Here is a 21,036-nt window from a genome sequence, read left to right on the forward strand (position 1 = left end):
ATTCACCATCTTTCACCCACTTTAAAAATTATAATATAATTCACAACTCCAAAGGTGTTTATAATGGATAAAGAAAAATATTAGATATATATTGAGAATATATATATATATATATATATATATATATATATATATATATATATATATATATATATATATTTAAATATATATATTTAAATATATATATATATTTAAGTTATGCATTTGTTTTAAGTTTGAGAGGTTATGCCAAAAAAAACCCAAAAAAACAACCGACACCCAATTTTAAGGAAAAAGAAACTTTATCATGCTACAAACACTGGGCAAATATTTTCTTCTTTTTTTCCTTTCTTTCTGTCTGGTCAAACTCCACATCACCCTCCCCATCACCTTCCCTCAAAAAAATTCTCTTTTAGAATATTTATTTATTTATTTATTTATTTATTTATTTATTTATTTATTTATTTATTTATTTATTTATTTAGTCAAGCACATATTAGATAATATATATAAGTATACACAGAATGTGAATAGATAAAATGAATACAAATAAAGGGAATATTAGGACAGGGACGGTAGGCACACTGGTGCTCTTATGCACACCCCTTACAGACCTCTTAGGAATGGGGTGAGGTCAACAGTAGACAGTCTTAGGTTAAAATGAGCTCCGGAACTTAAAATTTTAAAATAATTTAAAAAAAAATATTCTACTAAGCTTTTGTCAGCCATCTGCTGACATCGTCAGAGTATTAAACTACCATTAATATATATACTATACTATACTATAGTATATTATATATAGATAAAGTGTTTTTCTATTGAAGCACCTGGTCTACCTCAATATGGGAGGGAGCATACTGCTTCCCTTTCGCCTTTCAGTCCAATCCAGGAGCCCACTAGCAGTCACATTCATGACAAACCATTTTATACCATATTTCATATTTGCTGATAAAAAAATAAAGGGAGACTAGTATAGATCTATTTCAAGCTATCTCATCAAGATCTCATCAGCTAGCCATACCCTTACTCAGATTTGAACCTGGGCTGCCTGCATATGAGGCAGTTGTATAAATCCCTGAGCCACAAGTTCTCCTCTGTTTATCAGCTTGAGAACTTGTATATCTCTATCTCTATCTCTATCTCTATCATCTATCTATCTATCTATCTAGCTAGCTAGCTAGCTAGCTATAATATCCTATATAATGTATATATGATATACATTAGGGCAGTGGTTATCAAAGTGTATTTTGGGAACCCCTGGAAACTGTTGAGACCCTTTCAGAAGTCTGCAAAGTCAAATAAATAAATATTTTTAAATATTTTAGTTTTAATTTCTAACATATTAAATATCAACAGACATAATCCACATCAATTAAAGCCCTTCGTAATCATTTTCAAGAATGTAAATGAGTCCCAAGATCAAAAGGTTTGAGAACTGCCTCTTTAGAGCAATGCATACTAAAATACCTTGAATCTTATAGATTTCATTAGATATAAATCTTCATGACAGATGTGAAATGTTTCTTTTCTTTTACTGGCATGTGGAGTTATTTGATGTAAGAGAATTTCTACTTGTTCATAAAGGAAAGATTGATAGTTCTTTAGAAATAACAAATGTGTGTCTTTTTAATAATATGAGTGTATCAACTATCCCTATTCTGCAACACAGAGGATGTTTGAAATCTTTGTGTAGTTTACTACTTCAACTACAAACTCATTAGCTTAGCTACTACTTTTCAAGTCAAACTGTCTAAACAATAAGGAGGAAAATATTTTAATTTTTCTAATCCTGTATTTGGGAAAGCTATGAAAGTACTACGAAACCAATGAAAGTACAAACCTATGGAAAGAAGTTTGGGGTGGCAGTTTCCTACTAAGCAGCAACAAAATAGAATGAGACAAATTTATATCAAGATTATTTTTTGTTTTGTCTGACTGAGAAGATTTGGAATCCATATTTCACTATTTTCATTCAGATTAGGTAACAGTTGGAGACCACAAATATTTTCAATGTTTGTTAAAGGTGTTGATTTAACTGAGATACACGATGGAACAAAAAAGTGGGGAGAGGGTTGTAGAAAATCTTGCAGCTGCTTTGTCTGAGATCTTGTAAAATATTATTCCATTTCTATTCAGTTTGGTCTGATTAGCAATCTTTTCCAAGATACTTTTTTTCAATTCTTTTAACTGTCAGTGGCTGGAATTTTCTAGATCAGAACTGGGCAGTTAATTTTCCAAAGGGGATACTTGAGAAACTAGGAGTCTTGTGGAGGGGTGATGCCATCCCCTGCCACCACTGTCTTGTCATTACTGGCCTCCTGTGGTCCCCATGTTCTAGAATAGATGATTCATATGCTGTCATAAAGCTATGGCCTCTCAAAGGTAGAAAAATATCAAAACCATATATAAGCAGCCTACTCCAGGACTTACTTGACTAAATGGTGAAGATATAACTTTTTTTGACAAGTTTCTTTCTAACACACTAGCATGCTATTGCCTAAAGACAATATTGTTCTTTCTTCGCTGGGATATTATTTTCATACTTTGAGAAAATTGCTGGTATATATTAGCTGTGCATTGCTGTAGATTTAAACAAAGCTAAAGAAAATTACTGTAAGAAGATACCTTCTTATTATATGACACAGAGGTATATGTATGATTATTATTTTTCATTTCTTCTTTTGCTTGGTACTTAAGTTTGTAAAATACAATGAATTATGTTGATAAATGAGATCAGTTTTCCATTCGTGATCCTAATTCATAGAATTTGTGGAAAGTATTTTCCACTTTTAACTTATTTCAAGTTATAATAACAAATTTTATTCTACAGTTCTACTCTTCCAGAGTAGAAATCTACCCTTTGATTTCAATAAAGAACTTTGATAGTATAGTTCCATCATCAGCCAAGGACTCAGGGAAGGGGTGGGGGAGTGGCAGCAATCATTAGAGAAAGTCTTTGCCCGAGGGAGGCCACTGTTCCTCAGATAGCCGGATGTGAGTCCCTCCTTGTGAAGTGGGGTCAGGGGATTCCGATGGGCCTACTGATTGCGTACCTGGCTCCCTGCCACGTAACAGTGGTCCTGCCTGAGCTGCTCAACATTATAGCCGGGGTGGCGGTGGAAACCCCCAGACTTATTGTTATGGGGGATTTTAACCTGCCATCCGCTGGTGAGATGTCGGAGACGGCCCGGGAATTCATGGCTTCCATGACGGCCATGGACCTGACCCAGGTAGTTCAAGGCCCCACCCACTTGGGGAATCACACTCTGGACTTGATTTTTGTCTCTGATCAGTGGCTGAATGATCTAAGAATAGGGGATATAGACATCAAGCCCTTGTCATGGTCTGATCATTCTCTCCTTCACATGGACTTTCAAGTCACTTCCACCCACCACAGGGAGACGGAACCAACCAAATGGTTCCGTCCCAGGCGCCTGATGGACCCCGAAAGGTTCCTGATGGAGCTTGGGCGATTTCTGGAGACTCTGGCTCACGACTCGACTGGTGGTCGAGGACCTGGTGGTCGCCTGGGACAGGGTGGCTACTGCGGCCTTGGATCACGTCGTGCCTTTGCGGCCTCTGACCCGATGCCGATCTCGTCTAGCTCCTTGGTTTTCTGAGGAGCTGAGAGAGATGAAGCGTCGGAAAAGATACCTGGAGAGCGATTGGAGGACAAGCTGATCTGAATCTGACTGAACACAGGTGAGATCTTATACTAAGACCTACCTAGTGGCGATAAGAGCGGCGAAGTCTAGCTACTTCTCCGCTCTTATTGCATCTGCAGAGAACCGCCCAGCCATGCTGTTTAGGGTGACCCGTTCCCTACTTCAGGTGGGGGTACGGGAAGATCCCTTAAAGGGTCGAGCTGAGGATTTTGTACAATTCCTGCATGATAAAGTCGCTCAGATTTGGGAAGGCCTAGACTCCGATTGGGTAGATCCAGGGGAGGAGACAGGGGCAGGTCTTGAGAGCGTTATCTGGGAAGAGTTTGACTCTGTGACTCCTGAGGACGTGGACAGGATTCTGGGCAAGCTTAATGCTGCCACATGTTTATTGGACCCGTGTCCCTCCTGGTTGGTACTGGCCTCCCAGGAGGTTACACGAGGCTGGCTCCAGGGGATTATAAATGCTTCTCTGAGTGAGGGTATCTTTCCCGCTGCCTTGAAAGAGGCGGTTGTGAAGCCCCTCCTCAAGAAGCCTTCCCTGGACCCAGCTATATTATCAAATTATTGTCCAGTCTCCAATCTTCGCTTTGTTGCAAAGGTTGTTGAGAGTATGGTGGCGCGACAACTACCCCGATACCTGGATGAAGTTGTCTATCTGGATCCGTTCCAGTCGGGCTTCAGGTCACGATACAGCACGGAAACGGCATTGGTCGCGTTGGTAGATGATCTCTGGAGGGCTCGGGACAGAGGTTGCTCCTCTATCCTGGTCCTATTAGATCTCTCAGCGGCTTTTGATACCATCGACCATGGTATCTTACTGCACCGGCTGGAGGGGTTAGGAATAGGGGGCACCGTGCTTCTGTGGTTCTCCTCCTTCCTCTCTGACCGTTCGCAGTTTGTGTTGGCAGGGGGTCAGAGGTCGACCTCGAGGCACCTTATTTGTGGAGTGCCACAAGGGTCAGTCCTCTCACCCCTTCTGTTCAACATTTATGTGGAACCGCTAGGCAAGATCATCCGTGGTTTCGGGGTGAGTGTTCATCAGTATGCTGATGACACACAGCTATACATCTCCACCCCAGACCACCCCAATGATGCCCTTGCTGTGATGTCCCGTTGCCTGGAGGTCGTGTGGATCTGGATGGGGAGAAACAAGCTCAGACTCAACCCCTCCAAGATCGAGTGGCTGTGGCTTCCGGCATCCCGGTATAGTCAGCTGGTACCATCACTGACAATAGGGGATGAGATCTTGCTCCCCACAGAGAGGGCCCGCAACTTGGGTGTCCTCCTGGATTCACGGCTATCTTTAGAAGATCATTTGACGGCTGTGGCCAGGGGTGCCTTTTATCAGGTTCGCCTGATCTGCCAGTTGCGTCCCTTTCTGGATCGGGACGCCTTGCGCACGGTCACTCATGCCCTAGTTACCTCCCGTATGGACTACTGTAATGCTCTCTACATGGGGCTCCCCTTGAAAAGCACCCAGAGGCTCCAACTGGTCCAGAACGTAGCCGCACAGGTGATTATGGGCGCAGCTCGTTACGCCCATGTAACACCTCTCCTACGCGAGCTGCACTGGCTCCCGGTGGTCTTCTGGGTGCGATTCAAGGTGTTATTTATCACCTTTAAAGCGCTCCATGGCTTAGGAGCTGGGTACCAACGAGACCATCTTTTGCCACCAATAGCCTCCCACCGACCAGTTCGTTCTCACAGGGAGGGACTACTCAGGGTACCGTCAGTCAAATTATGTCGACTGGCGACTCCCAGGGGGAGGGCCTTCTCTGCGAGGGCTCCAACCCTTTGGAATGAACTGCCCCCGGAGATACAGAATATCCCTGATCTCCGTGCTTTCCGCCGTGCCCTCAAGACCCTGATGTTCCAACAGGCGGGGCTAAACATATGAACATGTGAATGATTTTTTAAATGTGATCTAATTCTGGGTTTTATTTAATTGACCAAACTAAGTAATAATTTTAATTAGCAATTTTATGATGTTTGTGTGTCTATATTTTTCTTGACTGGTACACTGCCTTGAGTCCTACGGGAGAAAGGCGGTATAGAAATATAATAATAAATAAATAAATAAATAAATAAATAAATAAATAAATAAATAAATAAATAAATAATTACTGAAAATCACTTCAACTCAACAGATGTAAACTGAAGATTTCTTCAGATGTTCTTGTTTGTAAGAAGTTTACATGAAGAGAATGAAAAATAATGTATAATGTATCTGTGGCATGTATCCTATTTAAACAGGGTTTAAAATTAGGGAAGAAAGCTGGTTTGATGTAGTGGTTAAGGTATTAGGCTAGAAACTAGGAGACCATGAGTTCTCATTCCAGCTGAGGTACAAAGCAAGAGCGGTGACCCTGGACCAATCACTCCCTCTTGACCCTAGAAAGCAGGCAATGGAAAGACCCAGTTTGGTATAGTGGGTATGACAGCAAGCTAGAAACGAGGAGAACATGTATTCTCATCTCACCTTAGACACAAAGCCTGACCTATGACTTTGAACCAGTCATAGTCTTTACGCCCTATAAAATAGATAATGACAACCCAATTCTAAATTTTTTTCAAGAAAACTACAGAAACTTGCCCAGGTAGTCACCAGGAGTCATATTTGCTTTAGTACCAAAAAATAACAACAAACAATAACATTGAGGAGCAGGATGGAAATAGATGAATGATACAAATGGAATTAACTGAAAGAAGCATGCAAAGATGAGATAGTGGAAGGTCTCTGATGCCTTGACTCAGGTCAGCAAATTTGGAATGATGAATGAGGGGAAAAACTGAAACATCCAGTCCTAAATCGTGAATGCAGTTCTACTACAATAGAGACATCCGTTCTAATCATAATTTTAAACTTTGCTATTTGAGCTTGATTCTTGTGCTATAATGGAGAGATTTTTCAACTACAGTTTGTTGCAAAAAAATACTGTGCAAACTGGAAATAGTTTAACCTTGTTTAGTATATAGTCCCATCTTCTTGTCTCTTCATTAAGGAGCTGGTGTTCCATTCAGGGAGAGTATATAAATGTTCTTCATCCACCCACCCCCCGACATGGGCAGGAAGGGAGGGAGTTTATATTGAACAACACAGAGAAAATAAAAGGAAAGATACTGTGGTTTAGGGAGCCATTCTACTCTCATGTATCATCTATGATTTTGCTCCCTGTGAATATCTGTTCCATTTATGTTCATTTGCAGCACAAGACAATAGAATGAATTCACTTACTCAGGACTGTGTACATTGAATACCAACTGTGCCTTTTCAGCACAGCATGCTGTTTTCTCAGTCCTTTGGGAAAGGATTATTACAGTTGATTTAGTACTTCTTAGCGAAGCCAGTAGATGCACTGATCCTCTTCCATCATTCATGTGTTCATTCTTATTGTTAACACTAGGGAAGATTTCCATACATTTTATATATATATATATTGGAATAAAATATAGCTAACTCTCCACCCCAAGGCCAATTGGAACAATCAGTTTTTGACAGCTTTCCTAAAAGCCCAGTAGGGTGGAGCCATTTGGATCTCAGGGAGAATGCTATTGTAGATGAAGGGAGCATCAATAATCATCCCAAGTTCTTTAAAGCCAAAAAACATAAATAAAAAATGCAAAAATCAAGGCAGGAGGGGAAAAAAGTTACAGGCAGAATCAATAGATCCTTACTCTATGTTCCTAGATCTATGAAGCATCATATTGATTTATACATGGTTTAGTAGCTCAGTTCTTGCAGATATCAATCTATCCTTAATCCAACAAGGAAACTGGAAAACTGTTCTGAGAACATACTATAAAGTAAGCAGCCAAAGTGAGCAGACAATTTGGATTGTTCTAACAATGATGCTGTGATTCTTCTTCAGCTATCCATACACAATTCAACAGAGATTCTCAATCTGAGGTCCACGGAACCCTGAGGAGCCACCAAGTCTTCATAAGGGGTCCACAAAGGCTTGAAGAAATGTTATGATTTAAATCTTGAGTTAAGTCTTGGGGGTCCATGGTCACAAAAGGTGTTTAGAGGGGGTCTGTGATGAGGTTGAGAACCACTGCAATACAAAACTTCATGTAGCAGAGGAGCTACATTGTAAACTTATGGCCGTTTTCCCTAAAGATGGAGGCAGATTCTGGCTCACAAATTGGATAACTAAAATGTTTGCCTGTCCTAATCCAGGCAAACATTAGGAAAACTATCAAATTCAGGAAACGAAGAACAACAAGATGGATTGCTCAGATGAGTGTCTTTATTACTGTTCACCTATCGACGGGAATCTTGCCAGACTAAAGTACATTCTGTGCAACTATCAGAAAAACACTGTAAATATTTAGGGAGGATCCCTTCTCGGTATCTTTCTACATACCAAGAATTAAATGCTGATATGCCTTTTCACTTATTCCTCCTGCAACTCAGAAACAGATTCCACCACACAAACAATGTATACGCCCATAGATAATGTTAATACATACCTATATGGATCTCAACTATATTGAAAAATTCTGCCAGATTATGCAGGTCTGAAACAATACCAGGATTTCCACTATTTCTGGCAATTGGTTTGGCAGAAAGAAAGAGCATCTGAATGCCATCAAAAAGTTGGAAAGTTGTTTGCTTTGCCCTGGACTGTGACATGTTTGGAATGAATTACTTAATATTAAGCTATTGAGTCTAAAATGCATGAAGTGCCAATTGATTTGTTTCATTTCACTCCATAGAACAAGAAATCCAAAGCTGCAATGCAAGATAGCCAATGCAAGTCTCAAATAGCTATCAACTCCCTGCCAGCAGTGTTGACATGGATTAAGGCATCTACAGATTGATGGCCAAATGCTAGATTAATTCACTTTTTAAGGCTTGAGTTTGTGCCCTCTTTGCACTTGCTGCAGTAGCTGTACTAACTTAGGTTGTTTTTTTTTTTAAGAAACTTCTCAGGAGTTTCTCAATAAAAAGATCAGTGATAAGGGACTGTTTGATTGAATGTTTTCATTGAGTTGTTCAGAGCTCAGTTAGACAGACTGGCAATTGCATAGGGTAGACAGGAAGCTAGACAGGCAGGAACAGGAGCATTTGGTATCTTCTGCTCAATGAGTTGTACAGGCTAAGCAAGTGCTTCAGAGTTTAGAATGTTCTAATAGGAAGCACAGTAAAGCACAATAAACATCTTTCTGGAGATAGCTGACTGTTAGGATGGGCGAATCTATCTAAATATAAGGAAGGAGGGAAGAAAAGAAAGAACAGGGAAGGAGGGGGGGAGGGAGGGAGGGAGGGAGGGAGGGAGGAAAGAAGGAAGGAAGGAAGGAAGGAAGGAAGGAAGGAAGGAAGGAAGGAAGGAAGGAAGGAAATTTTTGATGACTATTAGCTTCCCACAAGGAAATTCAACAGGGAAGCTGAGCTTGTCGATCGAAAGGTCGGCAGTTCAGCGGTTCGAATCCCTAGTGCTGCATAACAGGGTGAGCTCCTGTTACTTGTTCCAGCTTCTGCCAACCTAGCAATTCAAAAGCATGTAAAAAATGCAAGTAGAAAAATAGGGACCATCTTTGGTGGGAAGGTAACAGTGTTCCATGCACCTTTGGCATTTAGTCATGCCGGCCACATGACCATGGAGATGTCTTCGGACAGTGCTGGCTCTTCGGCTTTGAAACAGACATGAGCACCTTCCCCTGGAGTCAAGAACGACTAATGACATATGTGTGAGGGTTAGGGTTAGGGTTAGAACCTTTACCTTTACTAATTCTATTTCTCTGTTTAAATAAGGAAATAAGTAAAGCTCCCAATGGCTCATGAATAGTTTAGTTTCAATTACAAATGAACTAATATAATATTTCTTATCTGTGTTTTTTTTTCCTGATGCATCCAATATTTATGTCTTTTTCCTACTAGAATCTGTTTGCATAATTTGAATCACACGAAACTTCTGAAAAACTTGGATTTTGTTCTGATTTGCCCAAGGTTGAATCATGTATAAAGTGAATTAATTCATATAACATTTGAAGCCCAAAAGGTATCCCTAGCCAAGATCAAGAAAATCTTGTTCTCTAATTTTAGGATCCTAATCTGGAAACAATTGTAGAATTGTAGACATTGAAAAGCAATATTTTAAAAACCAATAGATCTCATTTGACACTAAATGAAATGTCTTATTTCCTATCTTAGAATCTGTTGGCTTATCTACAGATAAATGGAATTAATTAAACCGAACTCAGAACAGATGTAGCAATAAATTGCCAGGTAGAATTTCAGATGCAGATGTTATATTCAGCTAATCTAGCCTGAACCTGCCTTTATTTATTATCTGTTGAACAAATGCTTCAGTAGCTAGAACTGCAAACTGTTGTACATTTTCTCCAGGGAGTTAAAATGATAATGTTTAATAGAGTAATCATCCAATTGATAGCAAGGGGCAGTGTCTATTTGTATGCTTTTCTGATATTTATTTAAAATGAAATTTTACATTTTCTAAAAACCAAGAAGGAGAAGAAGCACTTATAATAGGTATGTGAAAAGATGGTATTAGAAGCCTGAATTCACCATATAAGTAAGACACCATTTTCAGACACAACTAATAATAAACCATGGTAGAGTCTGTATGGTATAGTGGTTAATATATTACCCTGTTTCCCCGAAAATAAGACATCCCCTGATAATAAGCCCAATCTCTAAAATAAGCATCCCCTGAAAATAAGCCCTCTCCGAAAATGTTTAAACGCAGAGCTGGAAATCAGGTAAGACGGTAAGAGGAGCCCCATCTTGCTCCACACATCCCAAAATAATAAGACCTCCCCAAAAATAAGGCCAAGCGCTTATTTTGGGGTTCAAAAAAATATAAGACAGGGTCTTATTTTCGGGTAAACACAGTAGATCAGAGAGCTTTTGGTTCATTCCCCTTTTGACCATGAAGGTTATTCAATGAACTTGGTCCACTCATTCTCTTTCAGCCCAGCCAACTTCATAGAGTTGGTACTTGAAAATAAATTACAGCATGACTCCTTGTATAACTCCCTTAACATTTTAAACAAAGGGCTACTGTAATATAATGAGAGAAAGTAAGAAAGAATATATTTATTTTTTCATTTACATAAATTTACAAAGAGAGGCTTCTATGTTAGCTAATTAGTTATATATATATATTCTAATAAAATAAGCTGGTAGTAGTAACTAATTACTGGAAGTTTCTTTCATGATCAATTCAGCATTTCTAAATCATAAAGCTAGAAGAGGCTTTTGAGGCCAACGAATCCAAGTCCCCTGATGAAATCCAGATTAAAGCTTTCCAATGTTCACTTAAAAATATCTAAGAAGGAGACCCCACCAGTTCTTGGTGTTAATGGACCCATTGTTTTAACCTTTCTTACTATTAGAATATCAGAACAACAGACTTGGAAGCATCATTGGAGTCTTCCAGTCCAACCCCTTGCTCAAGCAGGAAACCCTATACTATTTCAGTCAAATGGTTGTCCAATCTCTTCTTACAAACCTTTAGTTTTGGGACACTCACAACTTTTGGAGACAACTCATTCCCTGATTAATTGTTCTGTCAGGAAATTTCTTCTTAGTTCTAGGTTTGTTTTGTTCTTGATTAGTTTCCACCCTTGCTTCTTGTCCTGCCTTCAGGTGCTTTGGAGAATAGGTTGACCCCCTCTTCTTCGTGGCAGCCTCTTAGAATTTGGAACACTGCTATCATGTCACCCCTAGTCCTTCTTTTCATTAAACTAGACACACCCAATTCCTGCAACCATTCTTTGCATGTTTTAGCCTCCAGTCATCTAATCATCTTTATTGCTCTTCTCAATAGAATTTCCCCCCCTAACATTTACCTGCAGTCTGCCTTCCTGTTAATATAATTCCACAAGTTTTGTATAACACCTGGTGTACACAGAAAACTTTTGAAGTGTTATATTAGAAGCAATAACACTTTACTACAGAACAATCTGTTAAATATCTCAGAAGAATGCAGGACTTATTTTTTTGCCAGAAGCCACTTAGAGGACCTCAGGAAGGGGCAGCAATTTGTTGAGGATCTAAGATTGGAGGTTTCATTCTACTCCCACTTTACAAGCAACAGCTTTAAAATGAAAAATTAAGATGTTGAAAGCAGCCAACATTTTCTGATGAGTGGGATGAGAAAACCCATGGGAAAACTGATTATAGAACTTTAACTGGATTTGCTTCTGGAGGTACCAGAAATATCTTTAAGTCATTTTGTGGCTGAGAGGCTATGCACAAGAGAGACAGAAATAGTTTTAATGAGTTTTGAACTCTTTTGAATGGCAGTACTGTTATTTAATATGCATTAACCAGGCCAAGTAATGCAAACCCTATTGTGCTAGATTTTTGTCCCCATCTGGAAAAAACAGAACAAAACTATTCCTATTGGTTGTATTGTTGTCTCATTTATTGCATTCAATCCTAACTTCTAATATTACCCATATAGTAACTATAGCGAATATATCAGGTGTACCCTGATAATGTCATAGCTCATCAGGGCTTTGTACCAGTATCTTCTTAATTCTAGAGCCTTTGTTAACTGTAATCCACTTACTCATCTGCCATCATTCACAGATTATGGTCCCAAGATGGGCCAACAAAGATGTAGAGAGCAAGATATGGAAAAAGAAAAAAGTTTCAATTAACAAAGGTGAGGTAAGTTTAGACTAATATTAATAAAGAAGTGGTTCGATAGTTTAGATAAACCTTATGCCAAACTGGATCTCAAACTACCTTCCTTCCTTCCTTCCTTCCTTCCTTCCTTCCTTCCTTCCTTCCTTCCTTCCTTCCTTCCTTCCTTCCTTCCTTCCTTCCTTCCTGTTTCAAGTGAAGAACTAAGCTATAGGCACCCACATCTATATTTCTAGGAATGCAAGTGCAGGCATTGAATGCCCTTGAGATATTCTTTGAAATAAAAGAGATTGTGCTTTGTCTGATGTCGGCTTCCGACATGATTCATTCTTTTCTTGTAACAAAATTAGAAAAGGATATAAAACCCAACTTTTCTCCAAGTGAGGACAATTTCATCTAGAATATCTTTCACAAGAATTTGATATAGGTATACTAATTTTGGGGGTATCATCTTAATTGCTGCTATATGGCCTAGAATATTAGATACATTTTGTTGCATCTTTTATGTTATTTTTCTTTTTCCCCCATCTGGGATCAAACTGCTATTGAGAAGCTTATTTAAATCCTTCAATATATTAATTTGCAACTATTTAGAAGCTTTACTGTATGTTCAAGAGGAATAGCTAAAATATTAGATATGAGTTTTGCTCACATAACAGACTATGAATGCAAATTATTGTCATTTTTTTTTTTTAAAAAAAGATGGGCTATTAAGAGAAAGATGTCAGCAATTTTTTGAAGCTCTGATTTTAATAACCTGGGAAGAATGTGTTCCATTAGAGAGATGCATAATCATATGATTATCAAATAAATTCACCAAACATGGAATTGGCAACAAAGAATAAAAAGGTCAGGTGAAAGGTACCCTTCTGAAGCTATCTAAGTTTGCCTTCTGGTAATGGGAAAAAAAGCTTTTGATCTCTGAGCTAAAACAAGGGATTCTACTTCCTACTTTTTTTTCCAAAGAAGATCTCTCTCTCTCTCTCTCTCTCCTCTCCTCTCCTTCCCTCCCTCCCTCCCTCCCTCTCTCTGTCTCTGTCTCTCTCTCTCTGTCTGTCTTTCTCTCTTTCTCTCTCTCATATAAACAAAAAAAAAAAGGCCATCATCTTTGCTGGATTCAAAACACTCATTGTGAGCTAGCAAACAAAGATTGTAAAAAAAATAATAATCATCATCCAATGACCTCTATGACTAGTTTGGGATTGGAATCTGTATTACATATTCATACAATCTTCTCTTACACTGTTTCCACCCTCTCTCCTTCTCTTTGTACAATCCCGAGACTGCAGAAATCAAGGTATTCAAATTTCTACAAGATATTTCAGGGAGGCAACGTTCAGCTCAATAAGCCAGGTTTGACCTCTTGAACATATCTGAACTATGTAATCAAATAACACAAGACAAATATTAAAATGCTGTTCACAAGATCTATTTCAAGCCAAATCTGCAAGAAATTAAAAAAAAAATTTTTTAAAAAAGATTATATAGGTAGGGCCTCTCAAATTATTTATTAGAAGCACTAATAATTAAGCTAAGGCTTAAATATTTGGGATACAATGTGGATAGCATCTTTGGAGAAGACCCTGAAAAAGAAGCTGACAGAAGACAATCAGCTAGTCTTCTGGGTACGCTTCAAGGTTTTGGTCACCACCTTTAGAGCGCTCCCTGGCTTAGGACCTGGTTATTTACAGGACTGCCTACTACCACAAGCAGCCTCCCACCAGCCGGTACACTCTCATAGAGAGGGGCTCCTTCGGGTGCCGTCAGCTAAACAATGTCGACTGGTGGCCCCCAGGGGGAGGGCCTTCTCTGTGGGGGCACCCACTATCTGGAACAAGCTCCCCCCAGAGATATGGAGGATCCCGGATCTGCGCACTTTCCGCCATGCTCTTAAGACTCTCCTATTCCAGCAAGCCGGCCTGGCCTAATTTTCTCCCCTGTTTTAAAATTCTTTTAAATCGAAATTTTAATCTGTTTTAAATTATTGGGATTTTTAATTGTCTCAGGCTAAATTATTTAATCTGGTTTTAATTATGTCTTTTAACTTTTGTATCTATGTATTTTATTTTGTGCCTGTTCACCGCCCTGAGTCCTTCAGAAGTAGGGTGGTATATAAATCTAATAAAACAAACAAACAAACAAACAAACAAACAAACAAACAAACAAACAAACAAGACAAGGTCACCAGACTCTGTCGCTGATGACACAAGCAGGAACTTACAAGAAAGGGAAGCATTTACTGACAGACAGTCCTGGTGAACTTATGTCCACCACCTCATTAAGAATCAGAAGTGACTGAACAACCATAAGAACAATCACATGCCTCCCACCATACATGCTGCCTTTTGTTTTGGCATACCAGTAGCATTTCTTCATTGATATGATTTATTCAATCTTTATTTTAAATGCTATAAGTTTATAATGGGATTAGATTTCAATAATTCTGTACAGCTGCTTGTCTGGTGTGCTGCTCTTGGATGGAAATGAAGCTGAATTAAGAAAATATTCTTGGCCAGGTGTCCTGTCCAGATGGCGGTTACCTAGTTCCCACACTAGTCAGTACTTTTGTTTTTATGCACCTCAATCCATGTCAATTTCTTTCCTCTTCTTTGAGGACATATGGTTTCCATTTGTGTAATCAAACAACAGCCAACTTCATAGAATCAGGGTTGGAAGGAACCTTAGACGTAATCAAGGAGTTGCTTGTCTGTAATGAATTTTCCAGAGATGCACTGTTGGATCAGTTGGGAGGGACCCCATTCCACCATTCTTTCATCCACTTGAGTTGAAAAAGGAAACTAAGAAACTGTTATTTTCTCCCCAGCTTCCACATATCTCAGTGTATAACTATTGCAACTGGCATATTCTTGGGGTATGCAAATTGTATACCAGGGCTCTGGATTAAAAAAAAAAAAGGCCTAGGTTTTTGTTAGTAGGTGGGAAAAAGGAGCTATACCATTGGGAGATTACCATTGAAGATACAAACAACTTAAAATTGCCTAGCAGCACCAATGGCCACAGGGCAAGGGCATTCTCACTCTACCCAATCAGAGTGAAAGCACTGCCTACAACAAAATGAAACATAGCAGACTTCCTGGCATGGCTTCAACCAAAGGAAGTGAGAAAAACAATACTTTTGAGGCAAAGGTGGCAGTGGTGAAATCCAATTTTTTTTACTACCGGTTCTGTGGGCGTGGCTTGGTGGGCATGGTGTGGCTTGGTGGGCATGGCAGGGGAAGGATACTGAACATCTCCATTCCCACTCCACTCCAGGGGAAGGATACTGCAAAATCTCTATTACCTCCCAACTCCTGGAGAAAGGATATTGCAAAATCTCCATTCCCACCCCACTCTGGGCCAGCCAGAGGTGGTATTTGCCAGTTCTCCGAACTACTCAAAATTTCCGCTACCGGTTCTCCGAACCGCTCAAAACTTCCATTACCGGTTCTCCAGAACCTGTTGGAACCTGCTGGATTTCACCCCTGAAAGGTGGTCATCTTTGCAATAGCTGGGGCAGGTTCAGGATGAAGTCATTCATCCCTGTTCTCAAATCATGCAAAACAGAAGCAAAATGTGTCTATGAATGCTCCCTTAATGATGCAAGGATATGGTTCTGATCTTCCACTACTGTCACAGAAGAGGAAAACCAATGGGCTTTGAAATTAATAGTCTTCCACCTTTCTAAAGGTCAGATTCCCACACTTCTAAAGGTCCTGGCCAAGAGGCCATCTTATCATTTATGTCAATGTTCCAGAAAAAGCCACAACTCTCCTATCCTGGAGAATTTATTTGTCATCAGTTTCCTGGAGTGTAATTCCATAATTTGGAAGAATATCTAAATATATTCAAGGACATTACTTTTTCACAGAGTACAGTGTGCATTGGCTAGAATTCTAAGTACAGGCTTGGAACTGTAATAATAAGTTATATGTACTTATATTTTGCAGTGATTCCAAGAAAGCTAAATCACAGATTTCAGAAGATGTTTTGAAAGAAATACCTAATTAACTCCTTTGGTGTGTTTCTGGTGAGAAAGCTCAGAAGATGTATCAGAGAGACACAGAAAATCTAAATAATGGCAAGTTAAAAAAATGTTTACATTTTGAGGAGAAAATACCTACTGCTGAACTGAAGGAGATTGTTTTTCTTCTCCATGGAATTGCTTTGATGAAGTCATTCTGACAGTCATTTTGACATTTCCTTTGAATCCATCACAGTATTAATCTCCTGCTATGGTATGTTTCAGTTTACTTCCACTAACTATTCTGAGACCCCATCTCTCACTGTATTTCTAAAACAACATGTAAGAACTATAGGACTCCCTGCTTTATGTTCATAACAAGATGAAGGACAACATGCCATGCAAGGATTTGTAGCATAAATCTTTTTCCTTTCATTAAAAAATAAAATAAAATCCTGACCTGTTATTTACAGCAAGACATGTCTGACTACAAGAGATCCTCAGGCTGATGTAAACTTTTTGGAACTCTGTATTTCACAACTGCCCACACTTCTCTGTTTTGTTTTAAACCCTAAACCAAGGTTTCCCAATCATGGCAACATTAAGATGTGTGGATTTCAATTCCCAGAATTCCCCAGCCAGTGTAATTGGTTGGAGAATTCTGGAAATTGAGGTCCAAGCATCTTAAAAGTTGTTATGCTAGAAAAGCACTGCCCTACAGTATAGATGCTATTCATCTGGCACTATTTAGACAATCCAAGATGTCTATTGTAAGAGGAATAGAATTGTAGAGGGAAGCCCTCTTTTCCACGCTATACAAATTCACACAATGTGGGGCTGGGCTTTCTGCAGAGGTCCCAGCCAATGAACAATTTATAATGATATACACCAGGGGTGTCAAACTCATGTCATCATGGCGGTGTCACATGATGTATTGGCTAACCTGGGTGTGGGCCTGGCCAGCATGTGATGCATCCAGCCCATGGGCCGGGAGTTGGCAGCCCTGATATACACCTTATACTTTTTCTAACATAATGACATCTAATTTGGTGAGATTAAATTTCCCTCATTCTTACTATAATGAGAACTATTTGAGTTGTTGTCTAATCCACCTGAAGGATACCAAGTTCAAAACGACAGATTCAGAAGATGTGGAATAGGGGACAAAAGAAAGATAAAGATTTCATGTATTCATTAAACCCTCAAGTTTGTCTTTCTAAGCAACAGAGGGCTACTGTTGAATATACAAAACTAAATATTATTAATCTAAGTCTATCATTTGACTTTCTGACACCCTGTGAAGACTTAGATAATTCATAAGGAAGTTCTAAAGTTATCAAATGTAACTCCTATTTGTCTCCCATGTAATAATAAGATTGCATGTTCCTTCCCTTCCCTTCCCTTCCCTTCCCTTTCTCTTTGCTCACAGATCTTTCCTAACTGGAAGAGCATCATCACAATCAAGGTCATGCAGGACATAAACATTAATAAGATTTTCAATGGAAACAGAAGATGAGAATGTGTTTCTACTAGAGTAATGATAAACAGCTGTTTCTTCTACTTCTGAATTTTTGTTTTGTCTTTGTTTAGCCAAAGTTCATTGATTCTTGCTGTCTGTACCAATTAATCAAAATAAGTGACTAACAAGTCTGTTCCAATAAAAATCCACTGTACAAAACAAATCCAGAATTATGTAGCTGTTTATAAACTGGTGTCCCTTAATCTGACAGTCATTGATCAGTGCTATGTTCCATTTAATTGAAAGCTTAGTCAAACAGATCTAATTTTGATTTACTCACAATTACTGTTTTCTACTGATGCATTTCATTTTTGTTATTTGGAAAACATTGTACTAAATGGCTTAAATGTGATGGGCAGAATCAGGACTTCAGAATTACTAACCAAATATTTTTCTCTGGCTGTCCAGAGAAGTTGATAAAAAATTATGCAAATGAACCCAACTTGATGTGAAATGGATCATGTTACAGTGCATCAGCAGTCACAATAGTAATTCTATTAGCATTATTTATGAGATTCTTCTATCATCCCTGGTAGGAAAAATACTTTAGGAATATTGCAATAATAATAATAATAAAGCATTGTGTTACAGATACACATTCATTGGGTGAAGACTATAGTTTCAAATGGAAGACCTATTGCAAGACAGAAATATGTAGCGCAGTCCCTTCAAATACATTTAGTCTGAAAGCTCTCTGAAAAGCAAGTTCATGGCTCATGGAATTGAAAGGGTTATCTGATTGTCAGCTACATTTTTTAGAAATTCTAGGAATTAATTAACCTATTAGGATCCCATCAATTTGGAAAAGGATCAGATAGCCCGTGAAACTCTGATGTTCCTCCCTTATTATTGTATTTTCAAGCTTATACAAGAAGCTAAACTGCATCAATACATTTGACAAATCTCTCTAGAAAATAATCTGAAAATCAACTTGAATGAAGTTTCATATGCCATACAAAATAGGTTTTCATTGAAAGCAGTAAATCCAGATGCAGTTCTGCTTTTGGTGGTTCACACAGTTTACTGAAGATATAGCCATAGGGCCACTGTATTGTTAGAATTGATAAAATTCCCTGAACTAGATTTTGAGGTGCAAACATTTCATTATTATACTAGATAACGCCATCAGTGCAGGAGGTATGGAAAAGTTAGGTTTCTTGGGTGACAAGTGTTATAAAGGTTTCTATAATGTCTGTTATGCACTTGCTTTGGTGAATTGCCTAGGTGGCAATTAATCTGCATAGGAATGGACTATTTGGTCATAAGTCGTCACAAATAAGAATAGAATAGAATAGAATAGAATAGAATAGAATAGAATAGAATAGAATAGAATAGAATAGAATAGAATAGAATAGAATAGAATAGAATAGAATGACAGAGTTGGAAGGGACCTTGCAGGTCTTCTAGTCCAACCACCTGCTTAGGCAAGAAACCCTATACCATTTCAGACAAATGATTGTTCAATCTCTTCTTAAAAACTCCTAGTGTTGGAGAATTCACAACTTCTGGAGGCAAGTTGGTTTATATCCATTTGTCTGCTGATCATGGCTTGATTAAAATGCCCTTGTACTAAGAACTCTGTTGTATTTTTGGCTTTTTCCAAAATATCCATTGTCAGTCAGTTGAAATTATGTCCTTTGTAGAAGGAAATTAATGTATCGTGACTGCAAATTGTTTTTCATAGATACCAATTGTTAGTATTCCATCCGTTTGTCCATTGTCGACTTTGCCTTTTGTTTTGTATATGAGTCCTGTCTTAGCATCCTTTTCTACTGGGTCCTTGGATTTGCACACCATGTTTTGTATTTCATAGATTTATGAGCTAAAGTCATTCTAAATAGTAATAGTGACTTTTGATGAATTCCAAAAGGCCTTTGATTGGGAAGCCAGATTACACTTTTTGTTAGGTTTCTCTTATATTCAGCTGGGTGGATGTGTACTTTTAGATGAAGTTGAGTGCATAATCATTGTGTTGAAAACAACAACATACTCCAAGATGAGAAATGATAAACTGAATCAAAATCTACAGAGGCTCATTACATGAGTTTATAACTTCAGGAAGATAATTCTTTAAAACGAGGCCCTGTGGCCTCATATGCGGAACTCAGAGGAGCATGCATATGTGTGGCTGCTTGGCACTCTGAGAGCCCTCCATTCAGCTTTTTAACTAATTTTAACAGGGTTTAATCATCCTTGTCTCCTTTTAAATTTCAGGTGTCCAAAAATGTGAAAAACAAACAAACAAACAAATCTGAATTGGGATGAAATTATATTCCAATAAAAGAACAAGGATGGTTGGAATTGGGAGTAATTCCGGTTCCAGATTTCTCTTTCATCTATCACGCTGAGGTAACACTCTAGTAGACATTTCATAACCCTGAGCTGCATATGTTAACTTCCAGCTTTGACAGGTGCAATTTGTAAAGGCAGTTTTGTATCCAGTAAAAAAATTCAGTTATACCAAATGCAAGTCTTTGAAAAGATTCAAAAAGATCACACAATTTATACCTCTGCTAAAAGATTACACTTTTAACTTTTCTAAATATGAATTGGGGGTCACACAGCACAGGTCTGGCTTACTTGAGACAACAGCTTATATTAGTTCCTTGCTTGCCTCTTAGTTCTCGCTGCATTTATCTTGGGAGAATCCCTACTGATGTCATCAGCTCAGTTAGTAATGACATTGAGTTAAAGGTTCCCCTCGCACATATGTGCTAGTCATTCCTGACTCTAGGGGGAAGTGTTCATCTCCGTTTCAAAGCCGAAGAGCCAGTGCTGTCTGAAGACGTCTCTGTGATCATGTGGCCGGCATGACTAAATGCTAAAGGCGCATGGAATGCTGTTACCTTCCCACTAAAGGTGGTCCCTATTTTTCTACTTGCATTTTTAACATGCTTTTGAACTGCTAGGTTGGCAGAAGCTGGGACAAGTAACCGGAGCTCAGTCCGTTACGTGGCACTAGGGATTCGAATCGCTGAACTGCCGACTTTTCTGATTGACAAGCTCAGTGTCTTAGCCACTGAGCCACCGCATCCCGTTGACATTGAGTTAAGCCTTCATTATAGCTAAACTATTGAACTGATGATATTAATCCCATTGAAATGTATCTTTTTGAACAATCTGTCGATGGTGCTCATTCTTAAAGCATTAATATTTAATGTTTGGTTAAGTCTGGTTTTAAATTTCATATTAAACAGTCTTGAGACTCTGACAGCTGGATCCATTAAAAACTAATAATGTAAATAAATACAGTTATGCAGAAAGAATCCTGGGTACCTGCTATTGATTTCAA

General features: G+C 38.7%; 2 long non-coding RNA genes across 3 annotated transcripts; both read left to right on the forward strand.

The window, feature by feature from the left end:
* Positions 1-2,381: 2,381 nt before the first annotated feature.
* On the forward strand, positions 2,382-8,607 carry LOC117662517 (uncharacterized). Its single transcript, XR_004590452.1, has 3 exons — positions 2,382-2,420; positions 7,514-7,632; positions 8,364-8,607. It is a non-coding gene; the product is annotated as an uncharacterized LOC117662517 (long non-coding RNA).
* A 925-nt stretch (positions 8,608-9,532) lies between these two features.
* On the forward strand, positions 9,533-17,907 carry LOC117662516 (uncharacterized). Of its 2 annotated transcripts, XR_004590450.3 has the most exons (5): positions 9,533-9,649; positions 9,802-9,876; positions 12,208-12,288; positions 16,212-16,499; positions 17,655-17,907. It is a non-coding gene; the product is annotated as an uncharacterized LOC117662516 (long non-coding RNA). The 2 variants fall into 2 exon arrangements; XR_004590451.3 differs by lacking the exon at positions 9,802-9,876.
* The last annotated feature ends 3,129 nt before the right edge of the window (positions 17,908-21,036 follow it).

This window comes from Pantherophis guttatus, chromosome 3 (genome assembly GCF_059756535.1).
Source record: "Pantherophis guttatus breed Tessera chromosome 3, ASM5975653v1, whole genome shotgun sequence".
In the NCBI taxonomy this organism is placed as follows: domain Eukaryota; kingdom Metazoa; phylum Chordata; class Lepidosauria; order Squamata; family Colubridae; genus Pantherophis; species Pantherophis guttatus.